Raw genomic sequence first — 13,610 nt, forward strand, 5'->3', positions numbered from 1 at the left:
AGCTTGGAGCTGAGAGGGTTTCAGATATGAGAGATTTATGTGTAATTCCCCACTCTGTCTAGAGGGATTCATTTCCTCCTCTCTCATCTCGCACAGGAGTATGCCAATAGCCAGGGCAGAAGATGGATCGGGAGGGGCCAATATCATCCCTCCAGTGCCTCTGGCAGCAGAATGTTGAACACTTACTGGTGGGAGAGGACATTGTCCATTTTGTGGTTCTGACAGTGTGCGTGGAGGATGTCTCTCACATCTTCAGCTTTGCTTCATGATTGCAGATCTGTTTCTATGTTTATTCAATACTTATTTGACATAAAATACAAAGGAGCAATAGCATAAAACATTTCTGTGACTGCACCTTTGAAAGAAGAGCTGTGGCTGTGACTGCCTTTTGTTGCACAAAGGATGTTGAAACAGGCACATGTGCACAAGTCTTTATTAGTAGGCTTTCTACTTCAGGGCATATATCAACTCTAATAGTGAAAGTTACTTTGGGGAAAAAAGAAAACAAAAGCAGAGAGAAAAAGAAAGAAAAAGGAAAGCAAAAACACTTCCCAGTGGCCAGCCAGGAGGAGAAGCAATAGGAGTCCCCGGATGAGCATTCTTCCCTAGGTGTCCTCTCCAGTGCAACAGATAATCCATCCATTAATGCTTTGCCCACAGTAACAATACTGTGTTCATCGGGACCTACTCAAACTCCCTGTTGGTTATTCCCACTTATGATGCTGTTAGCACTGATTAGAGCACACTTTAATGCAGCACAGGCATTGCACTCTGGGTGGTTGAGCTTTGTGCAAGCATGTTATTTGGTCCCATAGTGCAAACTAAAAGCAACGGCCAAGGGGTAGGAATAGGGTAGAAGGACAGGCGAGTCTCTCACTGTTGGCAATTGCTTCCCATGAGAAGCTGCCGTTAGACCAATACTGAAAGAGTGCAGAGCCACCAGACGAAGGCAGGCTGCAGGACTGCAAAGAGAAGGCCCTCGGCATTATGCAGGTTAAGGCACTTATGGTGCTGGGCAACAACCTAGCATGGAGCCCAAACTGGATGGTAGGTGGTAGGAGCTCTGGGACCACACAGGATAAATGGGGCCTCTCAAGGATATTGGGCAGAGGAAGCCTTATGCCTTATGGATCCTACCGTGGTGTGGACATGTGCAGACACAACATGTGAGGTGCTTAATGAGCACAGCAAGACTGGACAGGAATGGACAGGGCTTTTTAGATCTTATTTTGAGGCTAAGCCCCTAAATGCTGCCCAGGCCTTCCTCAGACACCTATGCCTGTGACAGATCCCAGGTGTATGTGTGATTTACTGCAGATCACGCACAAAGTCAGAGTCCTCTGAGCTGCAGTCCAGTGCTTTCTCTCTAGGAGAGTATTTCAGCAGCACCGATTCTCTTATGTTGCTTACTGCATCTAGGAATTTCACAAATAAACCTCAAATAGCACTTCTGCTGTGCTCTAAAAGTAGTTTGTGGAGGCCACACGTTCCCTGTCTATCTTTCCCAGAGACTGTTCACCATCTAATAATCCCCTTAGGATAATAATTTAAAAATTCTAATGGGATTGGATTGTGTTGTGCCATTTTGTTTAGGTGAACATATCTCTATAATAAAGGACTGCTTTTACTTTCTACATTATGTCATTTGAAATAGCATGAACTTTGTAATGGCTACTTAATTGAATAAAAACTATGGGTAAGCACTACGCTTTTATATTTGATCTGACATTCCTTGGAGTTAAATTTCCTACACAACAGGAATAATCATATGGTTGGGACAAGGAAGAACGATTATGTTGTCGAAGCACAGCAGTGAGGGCTGTTAGTAAATGAATTACTGCTCTTTCTTCAATGTGAAGTTCAGACTACATCTTACAAATACAGTCTTAGTACACAGTGAAACATAATGAGGAAATAGTAAGCTGGCATGAAATTTGGAGTAATCGTGGCTGCCTCTGGTTCAGACATTCCCTTGATTTCAAAATGCTTTTGCATCACAGATTCAGTCCATGATCCCAAAGGAGGAAAATTTTCTCCCTCCTGAGTCTTGCTTTTTGTTGATTCTTTGTTCACGTCCAAGACAGCAATTTTTTATTTCTTTTTTTTTGTCACTAATTCAGACTTTCCAAAGACCCGTCAGGATGTTGCTGAGATAAGGAAAAGGGTTTCATTCAAACAGGAGCTTAACTATGATGGGAAAAAGAGGACACGCACATTTAGGTACTAACGTTTTTAATTTCCAAACACTGACTGCGCTTTTTAGCTAACTGGCTTAACCCAGATGGGAGTTACCAGATAGCATGAATAGCAAAATTTCAGTTAGGTGGCTGTCTATGTGCTGAGAAACTAATAGTTCTTGTAAGTAATGTGAAAAATTCTTCAGAGCAGTAGGTTTTACAGAATGTGGGTCTATCACTCCCACCACCTATATATACCCACACCTTCCCCAGACACATCCACACTGCTTCTGCTCCAAATTACCTATCAAATTGGCCCAAAAGAGAATGGCCTACAGCTGTATGATCAGAAAAATTGCGTTAGAGTTAGAAATCCCTGGTTCACGTCCTTGCCTGGACTATGAAAATAACCTGTAGCACTAAACAGTGAAAGAGATTATTAGAAGTAAAGAAAGTCTCTCAGCAAGCATAAGAATGGCCAAATGAGGAAAATAACAAAGAATGTGAATTCTATTAAGTTAAACACGGAATCACAAAAAGGCAGGCCAAAACCAGTCTGCAGCTTGCTAAAGGTACAGAATTATAAATGAAAAAATTTTCAAACACTCCTGAGGCTGGTAGCCTACTGGAGATTTGTAGGGGTGGGGGGAAGTGAAGGCCTCGGCAGAAAATTGAAATGAATCTTCTGCATTAACGCTTACAGCAGAGAAGCCCACAACAGGGGTCTTTACAATATGCCAATCTAAGGAATTTGTCATCAAACCGAAGCATCAGAAGAAGAAATTTGGAGTAAACTGACAAAGCAAGTAGTAATACATTGCCAGGATTGGATGAGATTCGCCCACATCTTCTAAAGTAACTCAGATATATGACGGCTGCTTTGTTTAACTCATCATTTACTCATGGCTTCAATTCCAGTGGAATAGGAGGTGGCAAATCAATAGCAGATTTTAAAAATGGATCTAATTCACAGATTTACAAAACAACACTATTTTTATTAAGTGGCTTGAGATAAACTATAATAAGGAATGAAATGAATGCACACACAGGTAGCATGAAATACTGTGGAAAAGTCAACACCAGTTTGATTGTGGTTGTGACTCTACTCCAGTAGTGACCACCAATAGATTTAAGAGATACATGGGTAACAGTGACCTAGGCGCACTGGGATTTTCAAGGAGTTTTGACAAGGTCTCTCATCAAGGTCTTCTGAGGAGATTAAGCAGCCTTGGAATAAGTAGTAAGGTCCTCCTACAGATAAATAACTGGTTACGAGACAGGAGGCAGAAGGGTGGGATCATGTGGCCAGGCTTCATAGTAGCAGGAAGTTGCCAGTGGGATTGCAATGGCATTGGCATTATTCGACATCATATAAATGACCTGAAAAAGGGAATGAAAAGTGAGGTGACAAATCATTATATCAATACTTTCCTCAGGAAAAAATTGCATTCCTTAGTTTTTGTAGAAGGCTTGCTGTAGGCCAAGCAGAGAGCAGAGGAAGGTGCCATCAGGCCCCGGGGCTCTGGCAGCCCTTGCTGACCCTGCCCAGGCCCAGCCTCCCTGCATCCAGCCCTGGCCCCATCTCAGCCCTGCCATCAGTCGCTACCCCACAACACCGCAACAGTACCAGCTACAGCCCCACAGAGCCCGGCCCCTGCCCGGCCCCATCCCAAGGAGAGGAGAGGGATGTTGGTTGCTTCTGGCCATATGTATGAAGGCCATAGGCCCCATGGGAATAAGTAATATTCCTCTTTCCTTGCTTATTTGCCCTCCATCAGCCAAGTTGTATATAATGCAGACCAACATCTGCCTTTGCGAGCCTGTGCAGATTGTACCTCAGGGCAGAGAAATCCCAGTGTGATGTTCACCCCTCTGGGGATAATATAACCCAGCTAGAGCCAGCACTGCATCACTGAATATACATATGCTGTGGTTTGAGTCCAGGTAATTGGGGACATCATCCCAAGCAGGTATAGTGAGTGCAGTCCTAGTAACAACTTCTCCATTAGCTTCCTTGCAGCACGGCATTTTCATCAGGTCTGCTTATTGAAATGGTTGTCAGCAGCAATTGTATCATCTACTTCTGCCCAAAAGCAATACATCAGTTTTCAGCCTGTTTGAAAGTGTTCCAAAGTATATTGGCTGAGCACAGCAGTGCAGATATGTCAGCAAAAACATTTACAGGAGTATGATATGGGAGAAAAAAGGGTAGAAGGGACTCATCTGAGCAAGAGAGGAGCACATCTGGGACAGAAGGAAAAAGACAGCTCTGCTGAAACATACTGGGTCATCTGAGTGAGATTTCTAGTCAGCTCAGGTAATTTTTTTCTGTTTTTATTCGAGTCTGAAACATATTCTCTGGCAACTGACTGGAAACTTCCAACGTAAAGTCACCACTGCTCAGCTGAATCACCACTGAAGATTTTTGGGCTAGATTGCTTCATGTTTCCTTAAAACACATGAACTAGCAGATGCCTTGCAGCAAGAGCAGCTCTCTAAAGTGTCTCTCTCCTGAAAGTCGCCAGATTACTGCCCCAATCTGTCATGCTTCTGTATCTGCAGAACAGAAGCAATAGGGTCGGTCGTGGGGTCTGACTGCTGGAGTGCTCCTACAGCGCTCACCTGAGCCTGCACTGTGAGGCTGCCAGAGATCCCAGGCTCCAGTGTGATCCCAGTGCTGGAATTGTATGGCCAGGTAGATGTGCCTTTATACCCAATATCGCCCATTTACCCCTCACAGCAGTTTTGACCTGATCTGAAACTTGTTTGAATCTCATTATCGCAAGCCTCAGGTCTGGACTGGCCCATTAATTACTTGCAATACTAAGGGATATAACCACTTTTGGAATTTTAATTATGGCTTACCCTAATTAAATGCTATTTTTTCAATACCAGCTCCAAGGTATATGCTATACACATGTTCAAAATATGATGGAAAAAAACCTGAGATGTGTTCTTGCTATGCTCAAATTAATGTCTATCCCTGGAAATATTCAAATGCAGCTGTCCTTCCAAATCTGAAATCAGATGTATCAACTTGCATTGTCTTATAAGTTCAAGAAAATCTTTGCAGGGAAAAGGTCTAGGAACTTACCCTAAGAAGAGAAGTCATGACATTTTTAGACTATTAATGTCTAGTCATGTATGGGTTTATTTAGCTCTATTTTCTAAAATATAGCAGTGCTTTTTTTTATTATCCCTAAACTGTCCCTGACAGATGGTCTCCTGCCTTTTAGTATCTCTAGTAATGGTGCGTCTAAAACCCTTGGCAACTTGCTCCAGGACTGAACTTTTCTTAAAGCTATAAAGGTTCATTCGTATTTAACCTAAATCTTCCCCCCTTCCATTTAGGCTCATTTGTTCCAGACCAACTATACCCAGTTCCCCTAACCTTCCCACATAGGTCTTCTTTTCCAAACCTTTTTATCATTTTTGTTATTCTCCTCTGAACTCTGCCAATTTATCCGTGCGCCCAAAATTAAATGTAGACATCCAGCTGAAACTTAACCAGTGCCAACCACAGCAGAATAATTATCCTGATGATTTCGTATGTGACAATCCCCTCACCACAAACCTACATGGCTTCTGGCATTTTTGTGACAGCATTATTTTGTAGGCTCATAGTCAGAGCATCATCTCCAGTGAGTCTAGAACCTTTCCATCATCTCTCTGTCTAATCAGGATTTTCCCCTCTTTATACGGGTATCCTGATTTTTAAAGAGACTCTATTGGCTGTAAAACACCTTTCCTGGCTTTATAGGCCCACTGCACTTCCGCAATACTGGGCTGGTTCAGAAATCCAGATAAATGTCTTTATCTTCAGTTCTTTGCCCTGGAAATTGGGCAGGAATTGTAATTGGTACAGGCTTTTTTTGTGCTCCTCTTTTCCCATTACTAAATTATTTCAGTCAGGTGCAGAGACATCAGTGAAACGTTAAATCAATCTTTTTTGGAAATTCAGGAAAGGATTAAATCACTTCATATTTTATTATCAGAAGTTAGCTCGTCTTTACTTGTGATGACTAATTATTTGATAAGAAAAGTCTAAATATCCATCTCTAAAAACAGCCCTTGAAAGAATCCTGAGGACTCTTGCCCCATCTCAGTGCATTGTGATTTAATGCTCTTTTACAAAGGCCAAACTGATACTATTACTCACATTCAGTAGTAGTTTCCACCATAAATAATCCCACTGGACTCTTCAGAACTAATGTGACAAGGAAAGGGGAGTAAGGGGATGACACGTTGGCCCCTCAAGTACACAAAGAAGTATAGTGACTTTAAGAACTTAGTCTGCAGCTTTTGGCAAAATGATAGCACTGTTTTTCTCTAACAGTTGTCATTTCTGCTTGGGAGCAAAGTGCACATTTAATGTAGTAAATGATGTTGCACTAATAAGCATGATATAATGACAATAATTTAACATAATAATAGTAACAACTGCGACAAGGGTAACATTGACATACACCCACCCAAGATTGCTGCATCTCTACCAAACACATTAAAATAGTTCAAGCCACACATGTTCACAAGCCACAGAAAAATATCCCTTTGCATGGTATAAGTATACCTATAATCCTCATCCCCGTGTGGCAAAACTGAGTTGTATGGATGGCAGCAAACTGTCTCCTTCTGGCACCAGGGACCTTACTGGCCCCAGAGAGAGGCAGCCCTGGCTCCCGGGCCATGTACATTGGTTTTTTTTAAACTCAGATTAGCAATAGCTTCACAAAACTCAGCCCAGTGCTGTGCAGCCTTGAGGTGGTGGTAGCTTGCAGACTGATGTATCGGTGGATGGAGCACACCTTCGCCTGCCTAACTTGGGAGGGGTGGCTGGCACAAACAGGCAAGCCTTGTTGCCAAAAGGTCAGCCAGGCCAAAAATAAGCACCAGCACTAGCCGGGAGGCCTTTTGGGTGACCTGGGCTGCAGAGTCAACACCCTCACCCTGAGCCTAGAGGGGTCCCAACAGTGGGCACCACCTCTCGGGCTGCAGCAGCTGGAGGAGAGAAAGAAGTGGACACACTGGTGGGAAGTCGTAGCAGAGCAGGAGCAGGGGTGAGACAAGGGGGTTGCTGTCACGCAAGAGAAGGGGTTTTGGGACAGGTGACAGATTCATTATAGTGGCACTGTATTAAGGAGGAGGCAGAGGGTGTGGGCAGAGAGTGACAGCAGAAGGGGTGGGTGGAGGGGGACTGTGGCAGGGAAAGGAGACGACTGCCAGATGTAGAAGAGAATGTATTTCATTTAGCACTCACTCTTTTGCTGATATAATGAATTACTTAGATATTTCCCATTTAGTTGTGTAAAACAAAACAGTGCAGTGTTGTCTTTAGGGGATACCTGGGCAACACAGCAAGTGCTGAGGCATTGCAATATGTTTAAGTTATGCAAGGCAATTGGCAGGCTTTTAGGGATCACAGCTGTGCTGTGCAAATTTTGTCCTGGAGTTAAAAATAAAAATCTCAGTAGTTGATCAGTCATCCTGTAGTTTGCCCTTTAGACTTTCCCCTGACATACAATACCTGCAGTCTCTGAAAAATGCCTGAAACATCTCTTTTAAATGGGATTTTAAAAGTGGGTTCAGAGACATCATATACGGAGAAATTAAAATCATTGTTTAGATGGAAAAGCATTTTTATTCCACTAAAAATCTTCTGCCATCAATATCCCCCTGATCATTGAAGCCTTTGATGGATATTCATCCTTCTCTTTACAATGAATAAGTTGAGGCAGTTTTTTTAATCCAGTAAGCAAAAATGGATAAAATATGATTTGGAAGTAAGTAAACACAAAAGTCATTTTCCACTCAGCATTAGCTCACATCTCAGTGGATATTAGACCTGGGTTTATTGAAAGATAGGATATTGTCTGGGACATTGGGATTTTAGTAGAATGGAATGCAAACTCCAGTTTATTGACATCTACTGCATAGCAACAAGATGGATGATTAGTTCCTCTGTGTCTGCTCTTTTTCAGTATTGCCATCTTGAGCAGTACAAGGAAAAGGTATGCATTATGCATCATCTTCTATACACTTTTATACAAAAGAAGTAAATGGTCTTTTCATTGTTCAAGAAGCACTTTTCCATTAATGCAAGTTTTTCTTGGCACTGGAGAGCTACCTAAATTTGCTACATTCTTACATATGTACATGAGCTAGTCCCCATCATATGAATTAAAAGTCAATTATCCTGATTCTGTGCTGTGCATTGAATTTGTAATCCTGCAAGCTTTGAAGTCAATAAGACTAATTTAAGTAAGTAATTGTCAATAGTGTTCATACTTCATAGCTGCCAAAGCTTCAAGGTTAGGACAAGTAACAAAAGAAAAAAGTAAAAGAGTAAAAGTGAAAGAATAGAAGGAAATCTGGAAAGTGTCCAGCGACAAGGGGAATTCTCTCGATAACATTTTCTTGCCTGCATAGAAGCTGACAGTGTTCCTTTGATGAAAGAAACACAAAATGATAAATATCACCATTTTTTCACTTGCACAGCATTCCTTCAGTATCCGTGCACAGGCAGGGCTCTACCTCAAGTACGTGCCATAAATGTGCAGCTGGCACAAAAGAAAACAGGCACTAGGGAATAGCCCTGAGTGCCCCAGAGTGACTTGCACTTCGTGCTCGCCCTTCAATTTTCTTCACTTGGTGTATCACCTCGGTGCACAAGCAGCCCCATGGCATGGAGCAGGGGGCTGGGCTGCAGGACTGCAGCACGATGGAAGATGTGCCGTCACACAGTGGTAGGACACAAGTCTTGGGTCTTTGTCCACTGCAGATATCAGTTATCAGCTCAAAATTCATAATTCCTTGTATTTTGGCTGCGAGTCCCCTAAAACTCAGCTTACCTACGTGGTTCGTGCCCGTGGACACAGCATGCCTGCAGGCATGGCGAGCAGCCCTGGTGCAGAGGCATCCCGCCAGCCAGTCACCTGCTCTTGGGTGGCAGCTTCGGTGAGGGGCCTTGTGTTCCTGCAAAACGAGAACTGAGTGATAACGAGACAGGTCACACAGCGAAGGCGGGGAGGAATTCACTGCTTCATTTGAACGGATACTCATATGAAATCCTTGAAGACATCACCCAGTGCTCTTTGCAATTCATATCGCTGCAGAGCAGCAGCTCTCCTGAGTCCTTCAACTCTGCCTTAGAAATAGCGAACAATCTGTAGGTGATGGATTCAAGACTTGCAAAACACCACTGAAAAGTGTTTTGTATCTGAGGAATACAAACACGCGTGGCCAAGGAAGACATATTTACAGTGAAATTTGTTCTCTCAGATAATAGCAGGATTCTCAGGGAGTGCCTTAGATATTGTGGCACTTTTTTTTTGTCCTAGCAACCAATTTTCGCTCATTCCTATTTTCCTGCTACTTCTTGCTAAAACAGTCTCAGATGAACGGCTTTTCTGTTGACACACTACAGATAAGGCTTGATTGGGTTGGTGGAGTCAACATTATTATTTTTAGATAATAGGTGGAGGACTCTGATGTAAATCAGCTTTAAAGGTTACTTTTGTTTGCATGCTTTAGGCTACATTATTCCCCCTTGTGAATCCATATTCATGTGCTGCTGTCAGTGGTGGTATTCTTTAGGTGAGATGATTACCTAAGATCAGTTAATTCTCTTTACTTGCCTCTTCTCTGACATAAACTAACCTGTTGATTTCTACTTAATAGCATGGTATCTTTTGGAAGTAGGAATATTAGTGACCCTGTCAGGTTAAGCACTATTACAAAGGTTGTTTTCCAGTTCGATACTATCTGGAAACAATCATTTTTGTTTTCTCCTTACAGTATCAGTCTAATTAAAACAAAAGGAAGACATGTCAAGCTTATGTAAAACTAGATAGCAATTCAGACTGTATTTGTGTGGGCTATCAAATTTACGGTAGTCTCAGGAGACGAAATTTGCAAAAGCAAGTACCATTTAAAGTCCTTGGCACTTATGCTCTTTAATCTCCTGGGTGCTTTTGAAAAATCTTTCTCAGACTGTGTAAATGTGCTATATACAACTGCAACAGTTCCATGATAGATGAGGTTTCTGCCAAGCAGGGAGGTTTAGCAGCAATTCTCTTCATAGTTCAGTTCAGTATTATTAGCAAGCTTTCATCTATAGCAGAATAAATGTGACTTAATTTACACTAGCTTCAAGTTACTAGCCATCCATTTATAAACATAGCTGCAGTGACATCTGATTGGTTTTTGATATATCTTTTGCATCAAAAATAAAAACAAACTACATCTTGTTATATATCTGTATCTACTAACACCATGGCCAGATTTACCTGCAAGGAGATATTTGAGAAAGATACTAGTGTCATGGATCAGATATTTTCCTCATAACTGTTTGAATGAATCTCAGGCCTGGTCCTTGTCTTGGAAGCCTGCAACTTGTTGGGCCAGGCAGGGCTGGATCAAGGCATTTGTAGCGTGTGCCCACGGTGCCTGTCCAGGGCAAGGAGCCCAGCTCCAGAAATCATACAATTAGAGACAGAAACTCCATTTTCTAGGTTTTTACAGTTTCAAAGAAAGTTTGAAAAATGTGAACTGAACACAACGAGTGCCTGTTGAGGTCCTGCTGATGCCTCAGCACTTGCAGCAAGCCGCCTTCCACACAGCCTTGAAAGTCTCCAGCTTCCTTTGGTCCTCACCTCACTTTGGTCCTTCTTTAGAAAGAGCTTCTGTCTGAGCTGGAGGAGAGTTTATCCCATTTCCAGATGGAGCTGATCCAATCCATTACTCCTCCATTATTTATATAGCACCTGCATTTATTACAGCGATGCTTATGTTAGAGATACGTATGTGATACCAGATGTACATAGTTAATAAACTAGCAAGTCATAGTTAATGGAGACTTGGAAACACGTCCAATAAATCACTCACCAGCAGAGGCTAGGCATTTGAGACAGGCTACTTGCAAAGTAGCTTTCACCAAACTTGGAAAAAATGAGAAATTAGGAAATGATACAAAAGACATCCCTTTTAGTGAGGACAGAAGGCTGTTATAATATAACCCAGGAATTTTATGACTTCATTTCATAGCAATTTAGGAATTTTCATTTCAGAGTCAAAAATCAGTTGGAAAACTTCAGTGAGAAACTGGCCATTCTTACATGCTTTTTTTTGTTCTAATTGGAAAAGAAAGAAAGAGAAACAACTCCTCACTACAGTCTAATCCTGGGCTTCCATGATTAGCCAGGACCAAATATTTTAGAGAAATCTGTTTCTCGCCTACGCACAATCAGCCAAATTAATTGATCTATGAGAGATTTCTTTTTAAATACCCCATTGAGCAGAATGTACCATATTGTTTTTCCTACTTAGTACAACATCATAGACTACCTTGTGGTCAGCTAAAGTTTTTATAAAACGCAGTTACTTCCCTTAGTAACACCTGGATTGCTAAAATAAGATGCTAGACTCAGTCTCTGGGATTAAAAGTTCCATTCAGCTGGTTTTGTTCTTTTTTCTTAACGCCATTTCCAGATTCATGTACAAAGCACTCTTTCTCCTGGAAAAAAACTGTATTACTCAGAGGAGCCACCCTTTAAAATTTTGTTGACATGTTAATGGATGATGGTGTTTGTTCTTCAGTAATGGAACAATTTAACCAGCTGGGATTTCTTCCGGGCACTGGGCTATAGCCATTGTCTTCTGTCTTGGGATTGTTACATTGTGTGAAGTCAGGGTGAAGAGAAGAACAGGTAATACCTTTCCTTAGCTGTGAAAGCTTCAGACCTTACAGGACTATCCAGTAAAGTTCATTAACTAAACTGTCAGTAGAGGACAGGTTATTTTGAAGTCTCTTCTGTGGACAAAAGATCAATTTAAAAAGACATTAGATATTACATATGAGGTGAGTTTCTGGCCAGCATATCCAACTGTTATGCTTAGTTATATGTACTGCCTCTACAAATAGGTGCTACAAACTTGTGTACATTTTAAGAATTCTGAAAGACAAAAGCAATAAGATTTGATATTTTGATGCATGCAAAATCTGCATTTTGAGATCTAATAATGCCTCATGTGCCGGTGTTCAGTTCTTTCAAAAGCGCGTGCATGACCTTTAAAAGACATAGTCAGGAACCCTTCTGAATGGGTTATTTCAGTTTTACAAATGAATCTTAGTCCAAGGTCCAGGGGAAACAAATGGGAAGTATAGTCATCAAGCAGTTGTTTTCTCTAATTGAATTCCTGGAGAGGAATAGTGAGAGGAACCGATGGCTGATCTGTTTGCCTTGGCATCTGGCTAAGGGGAAATGAGTGACAAAGATTGCTGAGAGAGTGACTGCCTTTCTTGGGTGAAAATAAGGGACAACATGAAACATAAGGGCTTTCTTAGAGAAGTATGTTTCCTTTGGTATCTCAGGGCTTTTTTTCTGAAAATTTTCGTGGCTGTGACATATGAAATTCAGTCAGCATAAACTTCACTTTCTTGTTTAAAATGTTATGGAGGTTTAATATAATTATAATACACACTTGTATTTCATTTCTTAGAACTTTTTTGCATGTATGAGTTAAGCTTTAGCCTTAAGGGATTTAGTATTTATCACATTTCTGCAATCTGGCAGGGTCATCTCTCTGCTGATAAATTTGAGTTAAGAATTTACATAGCAAATGCCATAACTATTAAGTGTTAGAGAAAGCTAGAACTGGAAAAGTAAAAACATTTTAAATTAAAGCATAGCCATCTCTAATACAAGATTCCTGAAGCCCTCACCAATGTACATACACATTTTACTGAATATTTCAGTTCACATCATAGCTTATACAAACAACCCTTAATCAATGCTTTTTAAAAAGTTTCTATAATTTCCAAAAGTCACCTTTTTTCTTCCTTTAGAAAATGTTGTTCAGTCAGTCAATAAAATTTTCTTCTCAGAAATCAGAATGTGAATTCAAGTACTTGAGAACAAATGCATAGCAGTGAATTAAATGATTTTCCATGTTTTTTAGAGAAGAGCTACTTTTATGAACAAGTAATCTGTCAACTGTTCTTTGTTGCAATTTACCCTTCAGTTAATGCATTATGTCAAACTTCAACACATACAGGATGAGACTGTTCTAATTTTAAGGTTGTGTCATAGTTTTCAGCATATTATATTAAAAAAAAGCAGTATTCACCCATACACACTTTCATCATCTTTTAAATGCTGAAGAATTACAATTTAGCAAGTATAAACTAATATACAAAAGTAATTTTTAATATCTAATATCTTGAGAATGTTTTAAGTTTCTTTATGCTTTAGGTTGCAGAGCTAAGCATTCTGCGCTTTGGAAATTCCCAGTTGTCAAGGCTGACAAGAAGGGTCTGCTGGCAGATGAGGAAATGTGACGGACACCTCCTATCTTATAGGCTTGAAGGTTAAAATGGTGACATAAAGCTAGCACACTTTACCGTTCCTGCAGTACATGAGTTAAGCAAGCATTTGC

The sequence above is a fragment of the Dromaius novaehollandiae genome, chromosome 1 (assembly GCF_036370855.1).
Source record: "Dromaius novaehollandiae isolate bDroNov1 chromosome 1, bDroNov1.hap1, whole genome shotgun sequence".
In the NCBI taxonomy this organism is placed as follows: domain Eukaryota; kingdom Metazoa; phylum Chordata; class Aves; order Casuariiformes; family Dromaiidae; genus Dromaius; species Dromaius novaehollandiae.